At 40.0% G+C, this 23,058-nt stretch overlaps 1 protein-coding gene across 30 annotated transcripts in view; it reads left to right on the top strand.

Annotated features, from left to right (window-relative positions):
- Positions 1 to 23,058, top strand: part of FGGY (FGGY carbohydrate kinase domain containing) — a 452,310-nt gene that overhangs the window by 222,084 nt on the left and 207,168 nt on the right. Inside the window, exon 1 of one of the 30 annotated variants that reach the window (XM_045370113.3) lies at positions 804 to 886. The exons of the other annotated variants lie outside the window; for them this stretch is intronic. The gene's annotated coding sequence lies outside the window, so the exon portion shown is untranslated. Of the gene's footprint in view, positions 1 to 803; positions 887 to 23,058 lie in introns of those variants that run through there. 30 annotated transcript variants of the gene reach the window in all.

The following is a 23,058-nucleotide window of genomic DNA, read 5'->3' as shown; positions in this document are numbered from 1 at the left end:
TCTAAAACAGTGCCTAAGAATTAGCAAACAACTCCTAATATATGTAGGTTGATTGAATGCTATGTGATGTAGTTCCGATTACAGGCAAGGTTGTTTCTTTCCAAATACTTTTCATTGTGAGCAATGTGTGCTTTTGATTGGAATGCTAAGATTTTGGTTTTTATGTACAAGCACAGAGAGAACTTAAGGTCTAGAAAGACATGGAGTGTTTCTGTGCCCTAGCAATCCTGACATTCCAGATCATGCGTGAGGCCACAAAAGTTTTCCCTGTCATGCTTTCAAAATTATCCCTGGGGTGACAGTGTCAATCATCCACCCCTACCTGGGTGACAGGCACTTGGCTGGGACCAGCATATGCTGAAAGAAAGAGAACTGCTGCTTGAAGAGCTGCAGACACTACAGTTTCCTTGTCAGTTTCCCAGACTTCCCTCAGGGACGTGCCAAAACCCACCTTCTCACTCCTGCCCAGGACTCACTATGTCCTCCAGGAGGGAAGACTGCCAATGACCCTCATCTTTTTCCTAAACAGAGATATTCAGTGGCAGAAGTTTTACCCTTAGAAGCTTTGGCTTAAGCCTTTTGTTCCCCGTAAAATGTAAATGCTTTAAGTGATATGGTTTGGCTGTGTCCCCATTCAAATCTCCACCGAGTTGTATCTCCCAGAATTCCCACGTGTTGTGGGAAGGACCCAGAGGGAGGTAATTGAATCATGGAGGCTGGTCTTTCCCATACTATTCTCATGACAGTGAATAAGTCTCACAAGATCTGATGGGTTTATCAGGGGTTTCCGCTTCTGCTTCTTCCTCATTCTCTCTTGCTGCAACCGTGTAAGAGGTGCTTTTTGCCCTCCACCATGATTATGAGACCTCCCCAGCCATGTGGAACTGTAAGTCAAACTAAACCTCCTTTTCTTCCCCGTCTCAGGTATGTCTTTATCAGCAGCATAAAAACAGACTAATACAGTAAATTGGTACCAGTAGAGTGGGGCGTTGCTGAAAAGATATTTGAAAATGTGGATGCAACTTTGGTACTGGGTAACAGGCTCATAGGTGGAAGAGACTTGCCTTGTCTCAGATGAGACTTTGGACTGTGGACTTTTGGGTTAATTCTGAAATGAGTTAAGACTTTGGAGGACTGTTGGGGAAGCAGCTTGGAGGGAAGCTGTACCCTGCAAAACCACAGGGGCAGCGCTGCCCAAGACCATAGGAACCTACCTTTTGCATCAGTGTGACCTGGATATGAGACCTGGAGTCAAAGGAGATCATTTTGGAGCTTTAAAAATTTGACTGCCTTGCTGGATTTTGGACTTGCCTGGGCCCTGCAACCCCTTTGTTTTGTCCAATTTCTCCCCTTTGGAATGGCTGTATTTGCCTAATACCTGTACCCCCATTGTATCTAGGAAGTAACTGCCTTGTTTTTTATTTTACAGACTCATAGGTGGAAGGGACTTGCCTTGTCTCAGATGAGACTGGACTGTGGACTTTTGGGTTAATTCTGAAATGAGTTAACACTTTGGGGGATCGTTGGGAGGGCATGATTGGTTTTGAAATCATGTGAGGACCTGAGATTTGGAAGGGCCAGGGGCGGAATGATAATGATTTGGCTGTGTCCCTATTCAAATCTCAACTGAATTATATCTCCCAGAATCCCCACGTGTTGTGGGAGGGACTTAGGGGGAGGTAATTGAATCATAAGGGCCGGTCTTTCCCATGCTATTCTTGTGATAGTAAGTCTCACAAGATCTGATGGGTTTATTATGGGTTTCCGCCTTTGCTGCTTCCTCATTCTTTCTTGCTGCCACCATGTAAGACGTGCCTTTTGTCCTCTGCCATGATTGTGAGACCTCCCAGCCATTGTGGAACTGTAAATCAAATTAAACATCCTCTTCTTCCCAGTCTCAGGTTTGTCTTTATCAGCAGCATAAAAACGGACTAATGCAGTAAGTTAGTAACTTTCCTATTTTTGTTAGTGGAAAGATAGAATAGTTTTTTGTTTTTTGTTTTTTTTTTTTAATGGAAAGATAGAATAAGAATCTTGCATTCTTTAAGGCCTGAACTTAGATGCCAGCAGTGGCTGGGAAGGGCACAGGAAGGTGCTAGTCCATGACGATGGGATAGTACAGACTTACTTAATGTACGTTGACTATGTTTTATCCTTATTATGCCTTCTTAGGCCTCTTCCTTTACCCTTCACCTTACAGCCAATCCAAGATTAGGATATATCAAAAAAGACAGGAGGCCTGGGAGCAAATGTTTCCTCTCATTTCTGCCCTTCCTATACCCCTATTAGGATGTAGAGGTGAACGGAGGCCTGAAAGTCTTGAAAAGGTTGTCCATGGGTCCAACTCTATATTAACTAAATATAATTGAGTGAATGCAACCTGTCAGTGATTGGTCTAGGCACTGGAGATTATCAGCAGTGAACAAATCAGGCAAAGTCCATTCGTTTTGGAAAGAAAATTCTCATTGTTCTCTCCTACCTGCATGTTTGTAGCTTAATAATATAGGTTTGGGACAGCTAATCCCTGAGACATATTGTGATGCTATGATAAGGGCACTCAACATGGAATTTTAAGTTCTGGATTTAGATTTTGTCTCTGCCTACAAATATGGTGCTTCTCAGAACGTTTGTTTCCTTTTATGCAGTGAGAGAGTGAGAGACAGCAGAATGCAGGATTCACTACTTTGTGATTCTGTATAGGTTGAGGTCAGAAATACCCTCAAGAACTGGCTAAGTGAACTCTATGTTAAGAGATTTCTGAATGTCAAGTACAGACCAGCTTTGGATTCGGAATTGCCATCCAGGGAGAGGCCATCCAGGCCTCTCACCAACAAACCCTGACAACTGTAGTCACTTCAAATGCTGACCTGGCATGGCCTGCTTTAGACCCCACATTCTGACTAGTATGAGGGGTCAGCATTCTGCTTTGGAGAAATACCCCTGAACTTTCATTCCCAAGGAAGGCCTGGGATGGGAGGATAAAGATCAAAGAAGCAAGCAAAACTCAACCCATGCTTTTCCCAGTTCTGGAAAAAGAGGAGGAAGGACTTTGTTTGAATAAAAATCAATGATGAAAGAACATTTTGTTCTTAAGGTACTGGTTAGTAAGTTCTCCAGCAGACAGTCAGAAGATAGGAGTAGCTTTGTTTGTACTTTGTGGGAGTAGTTCTGGCCAGGGCTCCTGCTGCTGATATTTTTCTAGCTTATAAAAATAACATTAACTTTGTTCCAGCTCTGTTCTTGGCTCCAGCATCCCAACTGTCCTGAAAGGCAATAACAACCTGATTTCTGTCTCAGGCCCTTCTTCTCTCAGTTGCTTTTATCTGTCAGACAAACTCCTGATTATCCATCAAATCTTGAATCCTGTTCTCCTCTGGGAAGCCCTCCCTAACTTCCCAAGTTGACTTAAGCACTCCCTTTTTTCCCCCACTGTGTCTTACGCTTACAATCTGGCACACACAGGTTTCTGTGTGCCAGATTGCCTCACCTACTAATCTGCCTCTTCTACTACTCATCTACTAATCTGTAAACTCTTTGGGCACCCTGTTGTTTCATACTCCTACTGCAGCAGCCTACAGAGTGCTTTGCATATGGAGGACCCTTAACACATGCATATTTAGTGAATGAGTGAATGAATGAATGGCATTCCCTCCCTGAGGAATGAATATTATACCTGAGAGAGAGAGTAATTTCTCATTCAAAGGCAATTGTCCCTATACAATAGTTATACTTGGCTCATTTCTGCAGGAGCAAAAGCTTGGGTTCTTCTAGATGTCTGGAAATCTGCCTCCTTTTTACCCTCATCACATTACCAAGTTTTGGCCAAGAGCAAGCTTTGTTCCTTGGTTTAGCACAACTCTTTGATTACCAGTATTGGATTCTTGGTCAGATGTTGAATTGGCTTAAATTGCTCATCTAGGCCAGATATTGAATTGGTTTAAAGTGCTCATTTCAGTTGCAGAGCCAGGCCAAAATGAGGATTTTGAATTTCTTTTCTTTTTTAATGGAATAATTTATTGAGCCAGTCTTGCAAAAAGGGCCTTTGGTTCGTTCCCTAGAACAACACATAATTTGTTCCAGTGAACAATAAAACATGCCAATTACATGTCTCACCATTATCAGTGTTCTAGAAGACAGAGTAGACAGGCTATGACTTTAGCTAACGTGATTTGGGGGGAGCATTTATTTATAAGTAGTATATATACTAAATGTAGCATGATGGACAAAGAAATATACTTATTGGCAGTGATTCATTGCATTTGTAAACTTTTGAGTCATGAAGCATGATATGGTTTGGACCCTCACCCAAATCTCATGCAAATTGTAATCCCCAGTGTGGGAGGGGACCCTGGTGGGAGGGGATTGTATCATGGTGGTGGATTTCTCATGAATGGTTTAGCATCATCCCCTTGGTGCTGTTCTCATGATAGTGCATGAGTTCCCTTCAGATCTGGTTGTTTAACAGTGTGTTGCACTGCCCCACTCTCTTTTGCTCCTGCTCCGGCTGTGTGAAGTGCCTGCTTCTCCATCACTTCTGCCATGATTGTAAGTTTCCTAAGGCCTCCCCAGAAGCCGAGCAGACACCATCATGCTTCCTATACAGTGTGCAGAACCTTGAGCCAGTGAAAACGCTGTCTTTTATAAATTGCTCAGTTTCAGGTATTTCTTTATAGCAATGCAAGAATGGACTAATACAAAACATAGCTATGTTCATTATAGAATTTGCTCCTCATTGCAGCTTTGTAGTGAAGTTAGGACAGGTATGTGTACCCTCATTTTGCACAGCAAACAGCTGAGACCAGTGTATTCTAAATTCAAGAATAGATATTTATTATCTTACACTCAGTTCTTAAAGCAACTTTACACATATTATCATTTTATTCCATTTGTCAGGTGAGACAATTGAGGCTTACAAGACTACCTAACATTCTGAAAGCTACACAGTTAAATGAGAGATGCGTGACTTAAGCCCATGCTTTGTGCACACTTATCACTGTGTTATAAATGATGGCCTATCTATTTAAACGTGGTTCACTCTGCTCTTTAATTTGACCCTTAAAATGTGGGCAAGTAACAAATTTTGAAAAAGGAAAGTCTTTAATAATATTTATCAACAACCTACTTTACTAGTTCATGGGTTTAGACAGTGACTATGAGAGAGAAGTGGACTTCTGGGAATTTGCATTCTAGTAAAGAAAACAGACAAGTAAATAAACAGTTACAATTACTTGTGCCATGTATGGAAGGCTTTGGAAAAACGTAAAATGGGCCTAAAATTGAGACTTAAAAAGGATTCCTAGAGGGAGTGATGTCCAGTAATCTAATTACATGTTTCTTTCCCTGTTATTACTTCCTGGTAAAGTGGAATTTGTTTCTTTTTTGTGACTTTTAAACTTCAACTAGGCTTCATTTCTAATAATAAAATAATAATAACTGTTAATTAGAACAAGTAGAACCACCACTCTGACTGGTACTACTGTGATGACCATTTCTTATGTGCATCCCTATGTGCCAAGTACTCTAGCGGATACTGCTCAGACTTATCTCTTGCTCCTCACAATAAGCCTACAAGGTAGAGATTGTTTCCCCATTCTGCACATGAGGGAATTGAAGGCAGAAAGAATAACATTTCCACAATCACATAACTAATCTCATAGCAAGATCTGAAACTGAGTCTGCTTCCAATATTCATATACCTTTTCTATAGGCCAGTGGTTCTCAACCAGGGGTGATTTTATCCCTTAGGGGACATTTGGCAATGTCTGGGGACAGTTTTGTGTATTGCATCTGGGGAAGGGGTAATGGCATTGGCATGTGGTGGGTAGAAGCCAGGGATGCTGCTAAACACCTTACAATGCCCAGGCCAACCCCCTGCAACAAAGAATTGTCCAGCTTCAAATGTCAAATATCAGTAGCACTGGACGTGAGAAACCCTATTCTCTCCTGGAACACCTCTAATGATATTATTTCCCTTCATCAATTCAGCTTATTTCTGTGGAAGCCAAAAAGCAGCCCACAATAAGGGTTTTGCTGATACATTAGTACTTGGTTGAAATATATGTTGTCAAATTGACTCTTCAGTAAAAGTAGTTGTGAGATTAAGAAAATAATAGAAGTGAAGCCTGAGGAGTAGGAAGGACAGAATGGTTTCTACCCCATCTATTTCAGAGTCAAGCCACACGAGACCGCTTGGCCGTCTTTCAGCACATCATGCACATTCCACCTCCTTTCCTTTGCTACTCATCCATCAGCACTCAGTCTAAATGTTACTTTGTGGAAACGTCTCCAAATTTAATCCACTCTTAGAAAAACACCAGTCGCTGTCTATGCTGTATCTGTGAAATACTTTGCAACTATTTCAGTTTTTTCACCAAATCATGTTCATCTTTGTATGCCCATCATCCAGCATGGAACCCCCATAGCCGGTCTTCACTAAATCAATGTAATTATTTAATTACTATTATTAGTAATTAAGATAATAAATATGAGAGGGTTTTGAAAAATCAGAAATAAGAGTTGGTAAATATAGGTGAGGGAGACTTTAAGAAAATATAGATTCTTATGCCCTACCCTGCTGAGGATGCCTGGAATCTTGTTCTAAGTGTGGAAAATGTCACCTGGTACCCAGAGGAGACAGCCTGGGGGGATGACGATGAGTTGACACTGAGGACACTGGGGTCAGAAGCAGTAGTGATGTGTTTCTGCCAAGTAGGCAGATCAGACCAGAACAGAACCGTGCTGCGCAGGAGCCAGGCCAGGCGCTGGCCAAAAGCTGGGGGCAGGAGGGAGCTTATCCAAAAAGAGAGAGAATATGCATCCAAAGAGGCAGACGGTCTGCAAGAAATTGGGGGTGGGGGGATTAGAAATGCAGATAAAGTCATGCCGTGGAATCTGGAGGGAGAAACCAGTGCCAGTCCCTGAGCAGATAGAGCAAGGACAACTCTGAGAGTTCCTGGATGTGAATCACAGAGGGCAGAGGAAGAACGTATTAATGGGATTGCAAGTTTATTGTTTTAAGTTGAGGCTTGGTTTAATATGAACCACCATTGCCTGAGACCTTGGCAGTTCCATGAGCCGTGGCAGCAGCTCATGTGGTGGAGGGAGGGGCAGAGATCTCACGTGGGGGAAGGATAACTTTGAGTTTCCTGTTCCCAAGCTCCAAGGCTTTCTTGGAGTGCTGTGATTCTCTGGACTGCAGAAGGCTGGCCTTAGCTGAGAGACCAGACTTTGACTCTGTGGAAGAAAACTGAGAGGAATCCAGGGCCTGGGGCTATTGCCAGCTCCCCATGTGTCCCCGATTTTTAAATCTTGTGCCACACGTCAGTATATATGGCTGTGAACCTGCCATGAAACCATAACATTTTGAGTTTAATACATACCCTCCTGTTTGGATAATGAGTAATCATAGACTTTAGAACTAAAAGGCTGCTCAAAGGTTTTCTATACCAAATTCTTCAATTTGCAGATAAGAAAACTGAAGCCCAGACAATGATGAATCATCCAAAGTTACCCCAGCATATTACTGTCAGAGTCAAATTTAGAATCTGAGTGACCTAGTTCATCAGCCAGGGTCCCCGCCCCATTGTGCTCCACTGTCTCCAGGTTAGGAAAAGGGAATGACTCCTGATTTGTTATTCCATTTTATGTGTTATATCCCATTTAATGGCTATAGCCAGCTTCACTGGTGCTCATTAAATAGGTAAATTAGTTTTCCTGAGCCACACTTGAGTAAATCTCTTTGTTGTGTTGTCACAATCTACAATAAGCTCCAAAGAATCTCCTCTAGAGCTGGAAATAATAAAAACACCTGCTATTTGAGTTGCTTCCAAAGAGCTCAAAGCCGTTATTTTTATTTCACCTACCATTCGTTGAATACTTATGCTGTGCCAAGTGTTTTGCTAGGTACTTGACTATTCACTATTGTCAGCTCACAACCACACTGTAAGCTGCAATTATTTTTGGCCTTTAGCATACAAGGAAATCAAGGTTTAAGATCTTGCCAAAGGTTAACATTTTAATAAATTACAAAGTTGGGTTCCCAGACCCATTGACTGTGAAGCTTATGAGCTCTCCCCTATTTACCCTGGCTAGTGAGTCTGTGTGTGTCTAGGTATGTTTGTGCCTTTACTTACGTTAGCCCATACTTACACCAATGCATATTTATATCTATAGTAGAAGATAGAGCTTCTACTTAATAACCTTCTGGATGTTTGTAGATCTATTTTATGGATGAGAAAGTTGAGACCCGGGGTGGAGAAGTGACTCTAATAAAGTGTATTTAAAGCATCACAGGAGTCTGGGTTCCATCAATCATGGGGAATAAGGCCAGGCTTATTAGATCAGGGTAGGAATGGGATGCATAGCTCTTGGGGTTGTGTGGTGGAGAGATCAACAATATTAATGTTGATGTTAATTTTGTTTACTAAATTTGTTAATGCTGACAATCTCAATCTCAAAGATTAATCTTAATCTTTTTGTGGTGACTTGCCATTTTTGACCTACCCTTGGAATAGGGAAGGTATTTTTACCTCCCACGAATGGTTGAGAAAACTGACCCTCGAGGAGATGAAGGGATTTTCCTAAGGCTGCAGGACCAGGAAAGACTGGATCCAAGACTCAAACCCTTATTTGTGTGCCTCTGTCTTCACGTCAGCTTTGGTGCAACCCTTGTGTCAACCAATGGAAAAGTACTACCTAGTAAATGGAGCAAGGTGTCTTATTGTGTGCCCAGAGCCTCTCATTTTAAACATGACTGGAATCAGACTGCCTGGGTTCAAACCCCTGTTTTGCCACTTATTAGTAAAGAGCTTACCTGCTCTGTGCCTCAGATTTCCCTTCTGCAGATGGGGATGGGAATAGTGCCTCGCAGAGTTATTTTAGAAATGCCTTCTCCTGACACGTTGTAAGCACTCAACAAGTATTAGCTACTCCCGGTTGAAAGCTTGAATGTAAAAAGCCTTAAATTCCCAGCCAAAGAGATTGAATGCTAAAATTAATTTCAAGCAAACCTACCTATTCAAATAGCTTTCTCAGCACTGATTTTGATGTGAAAAATATCTGGAATATTCTTCGTTATCAGGCATGTGCCTTGGCAGTGTAGTTACAATTTTTAATACTAATGGATGATCATCCATTAAAGTAGTAAAAAAGATACCATCTCATTTTAAGCTTAGAGCAAAAGCTTACTTAAGTGAAATTAAGCAGATATTTATTTCGTCAGGCTCTGGGGAGGATTCCGAAATTATTTGCTCCCTACTAGTGCCTAGCACTTTATCTTTGCAACCGCACTTACCCTGAAGAGTCATGGTTGGACAGAAAACTGTGTATTCCTGCATCTCTACCTTAAGTATTTCATAATCACTGTTTCTCATCCGCCAGGCCTGAGGGTGGGCAGTGCTGATTTCACTGTCTCATACCCACTCCCCTTTCTGCCAGTGTCTTTTGTGAGGAATTTTATCTCTGCCCCTTTCTCTTCACCCCATTATCTCTTCTCCAGTCTTCAAATCCAAACAAAAAAACGTTAAAAGTTTGCTCATATTCCCTGCAGTCTGAGCTGGTGAATGAATGTTCTCCCAGAGCCCCTTAGGATTTCTGCGCCCATACTTGTAAGTGTTCCCATCTTCATTTTGTTGGTGGTGATGACAAATTACCCCACATGACCTCCCTCTGTTCCCATTTTAGTTAGAAATTACTGTTTACTAGAGATGGAGAATGGAAAATATATGAAGGGGCAACATGAGAAAATAGGTTATTTTGATTACTTCCAATCATCCATCGTAAATCAAATTCATAATATAGATAAACAAATAAAAAGAGTATTTCAATTTAAACTTAGAATGACTTATAGGGTTTTTTTAATAATCTGATTTCCATTCTTGTAGCAGTTTTCAAACTTGAGTGTGCATAGGCACTCATGGAGCTAGTTAAAATGCAGATGACTGGGTCCCCACCACCACCACAACTCGTTGTCATCAGTGGCTTTAACTGGGGCCTAAATATCTGCGCTATATCCAGCCCACTCATGAGCCTGATGAACTGCGCCAATGGTCCCTTAAAAGATAGCAAGAGGGGCAGACTAAACTCACGTTGGTTACCATCAAAAATTGTCTGTACGTAATCCAGAAAGAGCAAAGTTGAATCCAGGCTAATTGAAAGACTGCATTTTAAATGTTTTGTTTCAAAAGCAGAACAATAAAGAGTTTTTCCAATGTGTTACACTTCCCATGAGCTGGATGCTGCCTGTTTACCTAGACGCCACTTAATGTGGACAGCAACTTTTATGGCTGTGCACATTCTCACCACCCCCATTTAAAGAGAGCAAGGAGACTCACTTAGACTCAGGGTGCTAGTGTGGTTGAACAGAGAGAATCCTGGTCTGTCTGGTACCAGCCTGCTCTCTCTTACCATTGTATAGCTTCACCCAAGCCAGCGTTAACAGCTGTAGATGATTTTCTTCTAATGTTCTAAAACCTGAAGACATGGAGCATTTTTTAACCAAATGCTCCCCAGCCCTAGGGAAAGCTAAGCCTCTTCTATTTTGTTGAAAGAGAATGTGTTAGGCTGTCGATCTGTATTGTTACATGTCCCTGGGCTGAATTTAGCCTCAAGAGTTAGAAGTGTGTCAGCCTTGTGACTCACCACTATGAAACCCTCAGACCAGAGTCTCCTACTAGTATCAATAATATGAATGAAAACTTTATATGCCTTCTAGATTGAGGCCTCTCACAGCTCAAATTTGTAAAGAAAAACCCACGCAATTGGATTTTGTGAAATATATTAAACATGCCCATTAATGTGGCTTTTCAAAGGAATTTATATACTGTCTGCTTTACTGTGGTGTTTCATTATAGCTCAGCCAAATGCATGTGGCCTAATAATTTGTTTCCCTTATGCATATCTATCATTAAATGTAACATGCAGACAATAACATTTAAACACCTAAATACTTGATTACATAGCTGTCTCCCCGACTTAAACTGTGAACTTCTTATGAGCAATGGAATCTGGTCATCTTCCTCTCTGTAGCTCTTAGCTCAGTAAATGAATGAATATATGCATCAATGAATACATGCCTGAATGAATGGGTTTGCTTAACATGCTAAGCACTAGACTAGTTACTGTGGCAAATACAGTGATACAAAGAAATAGAGACAGATGGATTGAGTTCTACAGGAATTTTAAAAAGGGAGGAATCACTTTTAGTTGAAACAGTAAGGCAAAGAAAATACAAAAATACGAATATGTATTGAGGGACCTTCATGATAGAAATCTTCTGGAGAGTCTACATGTTTAATCTTCACATTGATTCCAGCAACTTGCTGAAGGTCACACAGCTGGCAGTGAGAACCCCCTGAGGTTAGCTACTGTGGTCCTTCAGGGAAGTGGGAAGGGATAGCCTTTGAATGAATCTGGAATAATAGGTGTATTCTCCACTGGAAGCAATGAAATGTAGAGTGTTCTGGATGGAGAGAATAACATAAGTGGAGGCACTGAAATGAGGTTTGGAATAGTAAGCATTTCAGTTTGGCTGAAACCTATGATATCTCTAAGGGATTCCTGGCAGAAGAGGATGTAATGATCAAATAGGTGGAGATAGATTGGGAGTCTGTCCCATCTGAGTACTGTTTTGAAGTTTGTGCTTCCTCTTTCTCCCTGGAGGCATTGGGAAGTCATTGAAGGTGATCTCAAGCCAGAGATTCATTTTAAGCATGGCTTTATATAATTTTATACACACTAGTTGGGGGAAAAGGCAAAGGGGTTTCCTGAAATAGGGTTTTGGCAGTGGGGCTTGAAAAGAAGATAGGGAGTTTGACAACTTTTTAAAATAAATCCATGCATTAGGCAAAAGTTATTTAAAATTTTTGATGTTCTTTATATTTTCCTAGCTCTTTCTATTCACATAGCTATTACTAAATTAAATGTATAAAAATATTTTTCCTTTTTAATTTGAAATAGATTTCACCTCATATTTGGCAGAAGATAATAATAACTTGTTAACTTCACGGCAATCAGAGTAATTCATCCAGTCTCTAAACTGTGCATTCATTTAAATCTATTGTTTTTGATGGACATATCTAGTATACTCACTCATTTGAAGTAGAGCCATAAATCCTGAAGTTAAATAAGCAAAACAAAAGGCCTCCCAAAGCTGAGAAAACACTTGCCCTAGAGTCCACACACTGTAGGAAAGTACAAGGATTATTTTTTGACTGTCATCCAGCACTACTGACTTAGAATTATAGATAAAATATGCAGTAATTTTAATAATTAATAACTGACTATGCAAAAATATTATTTTCTCCTAGCTTCAATCAACAGGTAACATATCTGCCTTTCATGTCAGGTACTGTGCTAGGTACTAAAGATATAAATATGAACAAATTATAGTCTCTGTCCTCAAAGAACTCCCATTCTAATTGGAGAAACAGGCAAGTAAGCCATCCGAGTATGAAGTGGGAAATGTCTGATAAAAGCATGTCTGGGCTATTACAGGAGTCTAACCTCACTTTACCTGAGCAGGTTAGTAAAATTCCCTCCCCTTCCCTGAAAAATGATTGGTTTGACACTTAAAGATAAATAGGACAGAGAAATAGGAATTTATCAGATGGACAAGACGGCCAGGCAGGGAGGAGGATGAGAAGAAGAGGGAAGCAGAGGGACGTAGTATGCACCAAGATCCAGAAACATGAGGGTACCCCTTTGGCTGCAGAATACCAAGTATACTGTAGTATAGAGTATGCTGAAATGGAAGTGTGAGAGATATATGTGGGGACAAAGTTTTTGAGGGCCTTGACCATCATTTAAAAGAGTTTGGAATTTTTATCCTTAACGTACTAGCTTGTAAACAGAAACTTTGGAGGCAGTAAGGTTAATGAACCAGAAGACAGGACTGTTAGACCTTGAAGACCAGAACTGACGCAATTCCAAGGCAGTATCAATGGAACAAGAGGGGACATTAAACAATTAAAAAATAGGCTGATGAACAGTGATGGGGTCCTTTAACGCATGGGCATTATTTAGCTCTCTGAAGCAAGAGTGCACTGGACAATCACAGCATGGCACCGTTCAACAGAAATAAGCAGAATCTGTGTGTCAGGAGGGTTGAGTGTAAGTCTCAAATCTGCCCTTACCAGTTATGTAACTTCTACAAGTCACCTCTTTAAACCTCACTTTTTTATATAAGTGCAAAGAGCAAGATTCATGCTTTTTCTTCTACTAATATATCCACTTTTATATGCCAAAATTTTCCTATTATTGAAGTGGTATTGCTGGAATAAATGTGATCACAAATAGAAAGTACTTAATTCATTAATTTATTCACTTACCATTTATTGATTTTTTTTTTCTGGCAACAATGGGCTGTTCTCTTGGTCCCCCAAAATAAAAAGTTGGTGAAAATTAAATGTATCCACATATACAACTCACAAACAAACCTGAATGAAGGCACCAGAGAGCTACTAAAGGACATGAGGGGCCAAGATCAGAAGAGAAGCCTAGAGAGCTGGGTTCAACATTTCCACCCTTTTATACGCTGAGCATTTGCTCATTTGCTGAGATTTGGACTCAACATTTCCGCCATTTTATAATACACTCTGAGAGTTTGCTGAGTTGAAACCTGCAACTCAGAGGCCCAGAAGCTAAACACCAATTTGGGCAGTCTGCAGGCTGGAAGTATAAATATTTGAGTTTGGACATCAGTTAAGAAGGAGAATACTAGTAAATCCTCTAGGTGTTAGTTGGGACCCCGAGAGTAATATAAACTAAAAATAGACAAGCTTTACAAAGGCCGAAGCCTGGGTTTGAATTAAATTAACATCTGATTAAATTCAGATCATTTATCCCTACTTGAGCTAACTGTAAGAAGCAAGGTTATATCCTTCCTTGAGGTAGGTAACATAATCAAAAGCTCAAGTTGTAACTAAAAGGTGTCATATATAATGGCTGCATTCAACAGAAAATAAGCATGTAAAATATGAACAACTTCGAAAATCAAGAGTAAAAACAAACCCACAGAAAAATCCGTATGCTGGTGGTATTTGACATGAACTCTAACATACCTGTGATTAACATGGTCAAGAAATTATAGGAGAAGATGGAGAATTCAGCAGAGATCTGGGAAGTAGAAAAAGAAATGGGAATTCTAGAACTGAAACTAATAATTGAGATTAAGAACTGACTAGATGTAGTCAAGTCAACAGCATGCAATATAATTGAAAAGATAATTAGGGAACTGAAACATAGATCTGAAAAAACTATTTATTCTACAGCCAATATACAAAAGGATGGAAAATACGTGAAATACACAAACAAGTATGAGATATGTGGAGCATGGTAAAGGTGTCTAACAAAGGTGTAGCTGGAGTCCAAGAATGAGAGAAGAGAAATAATAAATCATACATAGAAGCTATATTTGAAGAGATATTGGCCAAAAGTTTTCCAAAACTTATAAAAGAACTCCAGTGAGTTATTTTAACTTTTGAATAATCAATTAATGCAATTCCATATTAAAAGGATACAAGAGAAAAATTATGTTAACAGTTGTTTACAAGTGCTTTTGATACAACTTAGCACATATTCATGTTTTTTTAAAAAATCATGGCAAACTAGGAGTAGAAATAACTTATTTTGATTAAGGATAGCAACAAAGAAAAAAACCTAATGCAAATATCATACTTAATGGTGAATTATTAAAAATGTTCCAATTCTTACCACTTTTATTCCACAGGGCCTACCCTGTGCAACAAGTCAAGAAAAATAAATTAAAAGTATAAAAATTAGAAAGAAATCAAGCTAACATCATAGATGATACAATTATACATATATAGAATATCAAAAGAATCAATAGATAAAATATTAAAATTAATAAGTAATTTAGCGAGGTTGTTATTGCAGAAAGTCAATACAAAACTCAATTTTATTTCTGTAATCCAGAAGCAACCATTTAGAAAATAATAATTTTAAAATAGCATGATTTACAATAAAATAACAATATTAAGTATTAAGTAGGAATGAAGATGTGTAAGACAACTATGCAGACTATAAAACATTGAGAGAAACTAAAGAAGTCATAACTAAATCGAGGGATATATGATGTTCATCGACTGGAAAACAGTATTATAAATGTCACAGTTTCTTCCCGGTTTTTCTGTAGATTAAATGTACTCCAGTTCAAAATTCTAGCAGATTTGTGTGTGAGAGGATAGAAATTGGTAGACATCCTAAAACTTGCATGGAAATGATAAGACAATCTTGAAAAAGAACAAAGTTGGGAAAACTCCCTAATGCCAGATATCAGAACTTATTATGAAGTAATTAAGAATGGTATTGAGGCAAGGACAGACAAGTAACCCATAGGAAAACAGATTAAAGAGCCCAGAAACAAACTTACACATGTATGGGGAGTTAATCTGTGCAAAAGTGCCGTTGCCAGAGCTGTAAGGAAACAATGTACTTTTCAGTGAAATAGTGCCCTGCTGATTGGTTATCAGTATATTGAATTTTGGCCCCTCTCCTTATACTATACATACAAATACATTCCAAACAGATTAAAGACTTAAGTATGAAATGTAAAAAGATAAAGTTCCTAAAAGACAAAGTCTTCATGATCTTGAGATAGACCATTTTCCTAAATAGGACATTAATATAAGTACAACCACAAAGGAAAGGATTGGTAAATAAGACTATGTTAAAATAAGAAACTTCTTTTCATCAAAAGCTGCCTTTAAAAGAGTGAGAATGCAAGCCACAAAGTGGAAGGAAATAGTTTCAATGCATGTAACAAAAGATGTGTATCCAGAGTATACAGAGAATGTCTACACATTAAAGAGAAAAGAACAATTATGCTGACAGAACAATGGTTAAATATGTGTATATATATGTGTGTATAAATGTGTACATATATATATATTTCAGCGGCTTTGCAGAAAAGAGGATATACAAATGGACAACAAGATATGAAAAATTTTCCAGCCTTGTTAGTCATTAGGAAAGTCCAAATTAAAACCATACTGTGATATAACTACACACCCCGCAGGTTGGCTAAAATCAAAAAGTTTGATAATGCCAAGTATTGATGGTGATGTGAAACACCTGAAATGCTGAAGCATTGCTGTGGAAATATGACCACACTTTGGGAAAGAGTTTGGCAGTATCTTGATAGGCTGTGATTCAGCAGTCCTATTCTTAGACATATATCCAACAGAAATGTGTACCAGAAAAAAATATATATGTAATAATACACATAAAACCATTATTTGCAATAGGCAAAAACTGCAAACAAATGCCCAGTTCCCGTCAATAGTAGAATTCATCAATGTTTGGTATATTCATAGAGTGGAGGATCATAGAGCAACAAAAATGTACAAAGTATTGCTACATGCAGCAGTGTGGTTGAATCTCACAAACATGGGTGACTGAAGCTGGCACAAAGAAAATACACTGAATGGTTTAAAAATTAAGCAAATCCTGTGGTCTAGACATCTGGACAGTGGTTATCTCTGGTAAGGCATGGTATTTGGAAAAGGACATGAAGAGGTTTATTCTTGATCTGGATAGGTGTGTTTACTTTGTAAGGATCCACTAAACTCTATACTTAAAATTTGTAGCTTTCTAATGTAGGTTATACTTCATTGATAAAGTTTATTAAAAATATCAAAGGCTCTGGGCAGCCCTGTTCTAGGCACTGGAAATGCAGACATGAGTATGAAATAACCTGGCTGTGAAGAATGGAGAGGAGGAGGTGAGTGGTAATTAACAGGCAATTAGAGAAGGAGAGAAGTTTGTTAGAAATGAAGTCAGGGTGTATCACTTTATACGTCAGCACACAAAGGAGCAACTCCCAACTCAGCACACTTCCTGCCTGTATTAGGTGCTTCATAAATGTTAAATTCTATTCCCTCTTTGCTATACTCATAATCATAAGTAATTAAGAAAGGGAAAAATTATGTTAAGAATCCTCTTTTTTAGTGCACAATCCGTTAGTGATAGTGGTAGCAAGTAGGTTTTTTGTTTGTTTGTTTGTTTTTGATATCTTTAACAGTGAGCCTTCCTCAAACAGTGTATTAGATAGAATTGCCACTTACTCAGCTGAAATTAGTTAATCAGTGATTACTTTCTCCACGGAATGTTAATACATTGAGTTTCTCTTGTATATATAACCAGGGATTCTGAGCCTCTTTCATCTCTGCCTTGGGCCACACAGCGCCATAGAAAGATGATGGAAGGGAGAAGAAGGGAAGAACACCTGGCAGCCTGCCAGAATTTTGGCTGTAGATTGGCAGGCAGACAGCTGAATGGAGGGAGGATATGGACAATGAAAAGGACCATCCAACTTGAAGGCACAGTTTCCACCGACAGCACAGCAGGTGCTGCCAGGCCTGTGCAGAGCTGGAAATCCTGGCAAGATGGTAGCTGCTCCATCTTGTCTGGCCCAGTTACTGCCTGTGTCCCATGCTGAAGGGAGTTTGGGGAGTTACCATTCCAAAGAACTCACAAGAAAACAGGACTGACTTGGACATATTCCAGGTTTGCCTAATGGTACTTCAAAATGGCGGATTAAATGTTATTTGAAAAATCATTTTAAAATTATTTCCTTTGAAATGCAGAATTTAATAGGAGAAAAAGCAGAAGGAGAATGAAAAATAATATGGATATGCAGAATATGTCCAACAGAAATATGTACTTGAGTGTACAAAAATATGTACAGGGATACAGATAACACCATTTCAACAGCCTAATGGTTAGAAAAAAGGTATGATTTCAGGAGCCAGACTACCTAAGTTTTTATTCCATGCTGTCACCTACTGTCTTTGTGATCATGTGTCAGTTACTGAACATGCTGAGTCTAAATATTTCATCTCCAAAATGGGTATCATCAGTATCATCATAGCAGTTGTTAGAATTAAATAAGTTAATTTACCTAAAGCACTCAAACAACACCTGGCCTGGGTAAATACTACACAACTACTAGCTGCTGCTGCTGCTGCTAACAGTTAAGCAGTTTTTATAGCTGGGAGTCAGCAGCCACAGCCAGGGTGGAGGAGATCCTTCTAATCATAAGGTCAGAGGAAAGAGGGCTTCAGTAAAGAAGCTTTCTTAGGCCCATACAGCAGGAATTACTTCTTCTTGCCAGAAGACTGGTTTGTCCTTTGTTGAAACCATGATTAGTCTGCCTCTGCCATGTCCTTGGCTCCTCAGGAGATTATAAACTCTTTGAGGACAGGGATTACTTTTTTTTCGAGTATTATTTCCCCAGCAGTGCTGAGCACAGTGCCTGATGTAAAGTCATGCTCTGTAAATGTTTACTAAATTGAATCCTTCTAAACAGAGGAGGGAGATACTATTAATCAGGGCTGAACATGTGACAGCACTGTTCTTTCAAGCCAAGATTATATGTATGTTCTTTCCTTTTTTTTTTTTTTTTTTTTTGGAGATGGAGTTTCACTCTTATTGCCCAGGCTGGAGTGCAATGGCGTGATCTTGGCTCACTGCAACCTCCGCCTCCCAGGTTCAAGCAATTCTCCTGTCTCAGCCTCCCGAGTAGCTGGGATTACAGGCACGCATCACCACGCCCGCCTACTTTTGTATTTTTAGTAGAGATGGGGTTTCTCCATGTTGGTCAGGCTGGTCTCGAGCTCCCGACCTCAGTTGAGCCACCTGCCTTGGCCTGCCAAAGTGCTGGGATTACAGGCATGAGCCACCACACCTGACTTTTTTTACTTTTAAATCATTTCCCTTTTAGAGATGGGATGTCAGATGCCCAAAAAATTCAGCTCATTTGCGTGAGGTCATGTAAGTGGTGATATCTGAAAGTGTCTCCCTCAAAGCCAGTGCCCTTCCTCACAGGCACTCATTCCCTAAGGTACCTAGGATGGGCACAGAGAAAGGAGAACCAAGCCTGGCTGGGGCTGCTGTCCAGAGAAGGTGGGCAGGTGTCAAGAGCAGGTGCAGAGGTGGAGAGGAGAGCTAAATCTTGTCCTCAGTAGAAGCAGAGATGTCATTCCAACTGCAGGTTTCGAAAAATGTCAGTGCATACCTCATGAGATTTTCTGTAATTCATTTTTACTCTCATCTTCTACATATTTATTTACCTAAGCTGTTGTTGTCTTTGAAACTATGTCAGCCACATGTCATTCATTGTGTCGCAACCCTGGGCTTTTTATCCTGCTTAGGGTTTGGTTTGGTTTTGCTTGTTTTCTCTCCCCAGCTGCTCTGCCTATCACTTAATTCTCTGAGCCCTCTGGCCTGAGTCTTATCTGGCGGTAGGGGTCACCTTACAATCCCATCTCCAGTCTCCTAGGAATAGTGGCAGGGGAGGGATCAACATCCAGCTTCAGGATCTATTTGTCTTTTTGGTCTTATTGTCTGAAGCTTGGGTCAAGGATAAATTAATCAGTCTAGATGTGGGAGAGCTCTGTAACCCTCCCCAGAGAAAGTCCTAGCCTTTATAGAAACTTGGCCTGGTTTTGGCTCTCAGAGTTAATTCCAAGCTGTGAAGAATCTGTCAATGTTCAACTAACCCCAACAAAACCTTTGGAAGTTTCTGTTGCAACCGAAACTCCTATCACGGGAGGTGGTACTGAGCTTGGCATCAGAGGTTGGAGAGAGAAGAGAGCTAGCCTGCTAATTAATATTTTTGTTTTCCTTAAATTTCAGGCCTTTTTTAAGTTTAAATGTCCTAAATAACCTGTCCTGTCATTTCCCATCTCTTTCCTGGTGTTCTCCTGAAGCATCTCACTGGTTCGTTTTATGTTTTTGAGGGGATTTTCTGGGGTGCTGATTACTTTCCCTAACTTCAAGGAGCCTTTGAATAATTTTATGAATGAGACCATTTGTCTAGGGGCAAGAGAAGGTTGCTGAAGGCAACCTAGTCCTGCTTTCTCCTAAGAGAAATTTACACTAACATTTTTTAGTAGTGCCTATATCCCAAGTACAAGGCTCTTGCCTTACACCTCGGATGAACAACTATTCCAGTTTGCCCCAGGATAAGCTGGGGGGTTTCTTTGGGTCCTGTACTGCAAATAGAGTATAGAGGAGGAGAGTTATCTTTTCTTCTGTCTATCCTAGGGTCATAGCTGGGACCCTTTTAACAAAAGATAGATTAACAAGAGAGAAGCATACACATTTATGTAATATGTTTTATGTGACATGGGAGCTATCATACGGAAATGCAGACCCAGAGGAACAGTTAAATGTGAGTATTTTTATGTTAGGCTTGATGAAGGGTAGACAGACATGGAAAAATATGATAGGGCAAGAAGGGCATGATTTAATGATAATAAACTGGGGAACTTAGCAAGGCCTGTTAGTGCAGATCCATCCCTGTGATCCTTCATCTCCAGACATAAGGATGGTGCTTTCCTTTGAGTACAGGGAGGGCACCTCTCATATGAGGGTCTTATGACCTGCTTCAGGGGACATTCAGAAAATCCTTCCTAGGTTTAATGACCTGCTTTAGGGGAGAATGGTGGGGGAAAGGTAAGAGTGACCTCTATGCCTCTATGATTTTCTCAGATACCTTCAGCTTAAACTATTCAAAATACTAATATGCCATATTTTGGGGTAGCATGTCCTGAACCCCATCAAGTGCAGATACCAGGAAAAATGACCCTGTAAAGGAAATGCCATTATTTTCACCTTACAAGTGAGAAACGTGGGGTTGGAAGAGGTGTGTTCCCTTACAGAAGTTTGCACAGGAGACTGGTGGTGAGAAAGAATCAAATACAGATCTGTCAGACTTCAGACCCAGAACTTTACACCAACCAGCTTCTTCAGAATGCAGAGTTCCATCTCCTTCAGACTGTGTAGCTCAACAATTTTGTGCCATCTGGCTATTTCTCTCTACTGTGTATTTGACTTTGTCTCTTTTGTCTCAAGGTGTACTTGAAAGCCTTTCCCTCCCCATCTTCCTTCCCCGATGGCTGATACACTTCTGCCTCACCTGCTTTAGAAGCCCCTGCCTCCAACCATCCAAACGAGGTCAGGGACTGGGGCTCCTTCCTTCTATTAGACTATTCAGATCTGAGTCACTGGTCACTCCCATAATGTCTCATAAATGTCTGCCTGTGTATCTTTCCATCACTGCTAGACTGGGATCTTGTAAAATACAAGGAAACAACTTTCATCTTTAGATTTTCAGCACCCAGCATAGTTCCTGCCTTATAATTGGGGATCAGTAAATAGCTGTTGAATTAATCAATTTATAAATTTTCAGGAAGCGTTTGTGCACTTTCAAATCACAGTATTCGATCTATTTAAGGACTTACTCCATAAGATGCATTTGTGGTGCTTAGGCCAGTTCTCTTAATTTTGTTTCTGTTTTTAATTTTTACAAAGTAATTTTTGTGAGTTAACTTGGCTGTTTGGATTAGATTTCAACCTGATACTTTACCATGCCTAATGTCTGAGAATGAGAAGTTGTCTTGTCTGAAGTCATAGATGATAATATCCAAGTAATCTAGAGGCTGTATTGAGGTTAGGAAGAAAGGAATTTCTGAAATCAAGTTTTTGCTTTGTCTTCGCTGTGGATTTTTCTAGTTTTCTCTAAGTCTCAGATTTCCAAGCTATACATATTAGCCTACCTTTGAGATCCGATCTTTCTGGGTAGAAAGGAGAAACAGAGGAATGAGACCCAGTTATTGGAAGGTCTGTTCTTTGTTCTCTCCACTCCTCCCAAAACAACCCGCCTCTTGAATTGGTTTCTGATTGCTGTAAGTCATGGAGGAGTGTGGCATGAAGACAGAAATGATGAATGCCATTCCAAGTTAAATTGCAGCATGCATGGTACTGCATGTAATTGTGGCTTTTCGTGAAATAAACAGATTTTGGTTTATTCTTAATGTTTAAAATGCTAGCCTGGGTTATGCCTACTACCTGGTACCTCATTTTCCTTATTCCCCTGGGCCCCCAATTATTTTGTCATCAGTTGTATAGTCAAGGACAGAAAACAGATGTTCCAGTCAATCTAAGTAAACCCAAATAACTCTGGCAAAGCACACACCGTGCTGAAAGCAAATGAACTGTTATGCCAAGCCTTGCTATTAACACCAAAGATTGGAAGTTGTCGGCAGTAACAACAAAAATGGTGAAAATATATTGTGTAAACTGTCCCAGACATTGTTCCACTCAGTTAATCTTCATGATAGCCCTATAAGCTACATTCTATCATCATTTCAATTTTATAGATCATGAGACTGAGACACAGGAAGCTTAAGTGATTTGACCTACTTGCCAGACTTGAAACCAAGCAGTCTAGTTCCAGGGCCCTTTCTTTGAACCATTACGCCCTAACTAGTTCATATATCTAGTAAATGTCTGTTTACATCTCATGTAGACAAAGACCTTTCCTATTATCTTTCTTGCTCTGCAGAGGGTGGGAGGGTTGCTGGGGAGGGAGCAGTGGCAATGTCAAGGTGTGTAAAATTTCTCTGTTGGCTTAAATTGTGGGATTAGTTTTTTAAAGTAAACCTACTTTAAGATTTAGTTGGAGTAAGTTCTAGACCACATTTCTTTTAAGGTCAAAGCAATACTTTATAAAACATTGGGATTACCTTTTTGACTTTTTTTTTTTTTTTTTTTTGAGATGGAGTCTCGCTCTGTGGCCCATGCTAGAGTGCAGTGGCACAATCTCGGTTCACTGCATCCTCCACCTCCTGAGTTCAAGCGATTCTCCTGCCTCACCCCCCAAGTAGCTGGGATTACAGGTGCATGCCACCATGTCTGGCTAATTTTTGTATTTGTAGTAGAGGTGGGGTTTCACCATATTAGCCAGGCTGGTCTCGAACTCCTGACCTCATGATCCACCCGCCTAGGCCTCCCAAAGTGCTGAGATTACAGGCATGAGCCACCACGCCCGGCCACCTTTTAGTGGCCCTTCATTTGCTAGGCTTGAGGTTAACCCTTTGGGTTTGCTTTAGTGGCATTTTGACAGTAAGTCCTGAAAGAGATCTGAGTTCAGCTATGCTATTGTCTGGGAATACTTAGAGTTCTTGTAAGCAGTTGAAAAGAAAGGAACTAGCTTCTGTGAACTCCACGAGATAATGTAGGATAAGATAGAGTTAG

The sequence above is a fragment of the Macaca fascicularis genome, chromosome 1, assembly GCF_037993035.2.
Source record: "Macaca fascicularis isolate 582-1 chromosome 1, T2T-MFA8v1.1".
Taxonomy (NCBI): Eukaryota; Metazoa; Chordata; class Mammalia; order Primates; family Cercopithecidae; genus Macaca; species Macaca fascicularis.
Note: the sequence above shows the minus strand (reverse complement) of the source record. Positions and strands in the feature narration are given on the sequence as shown.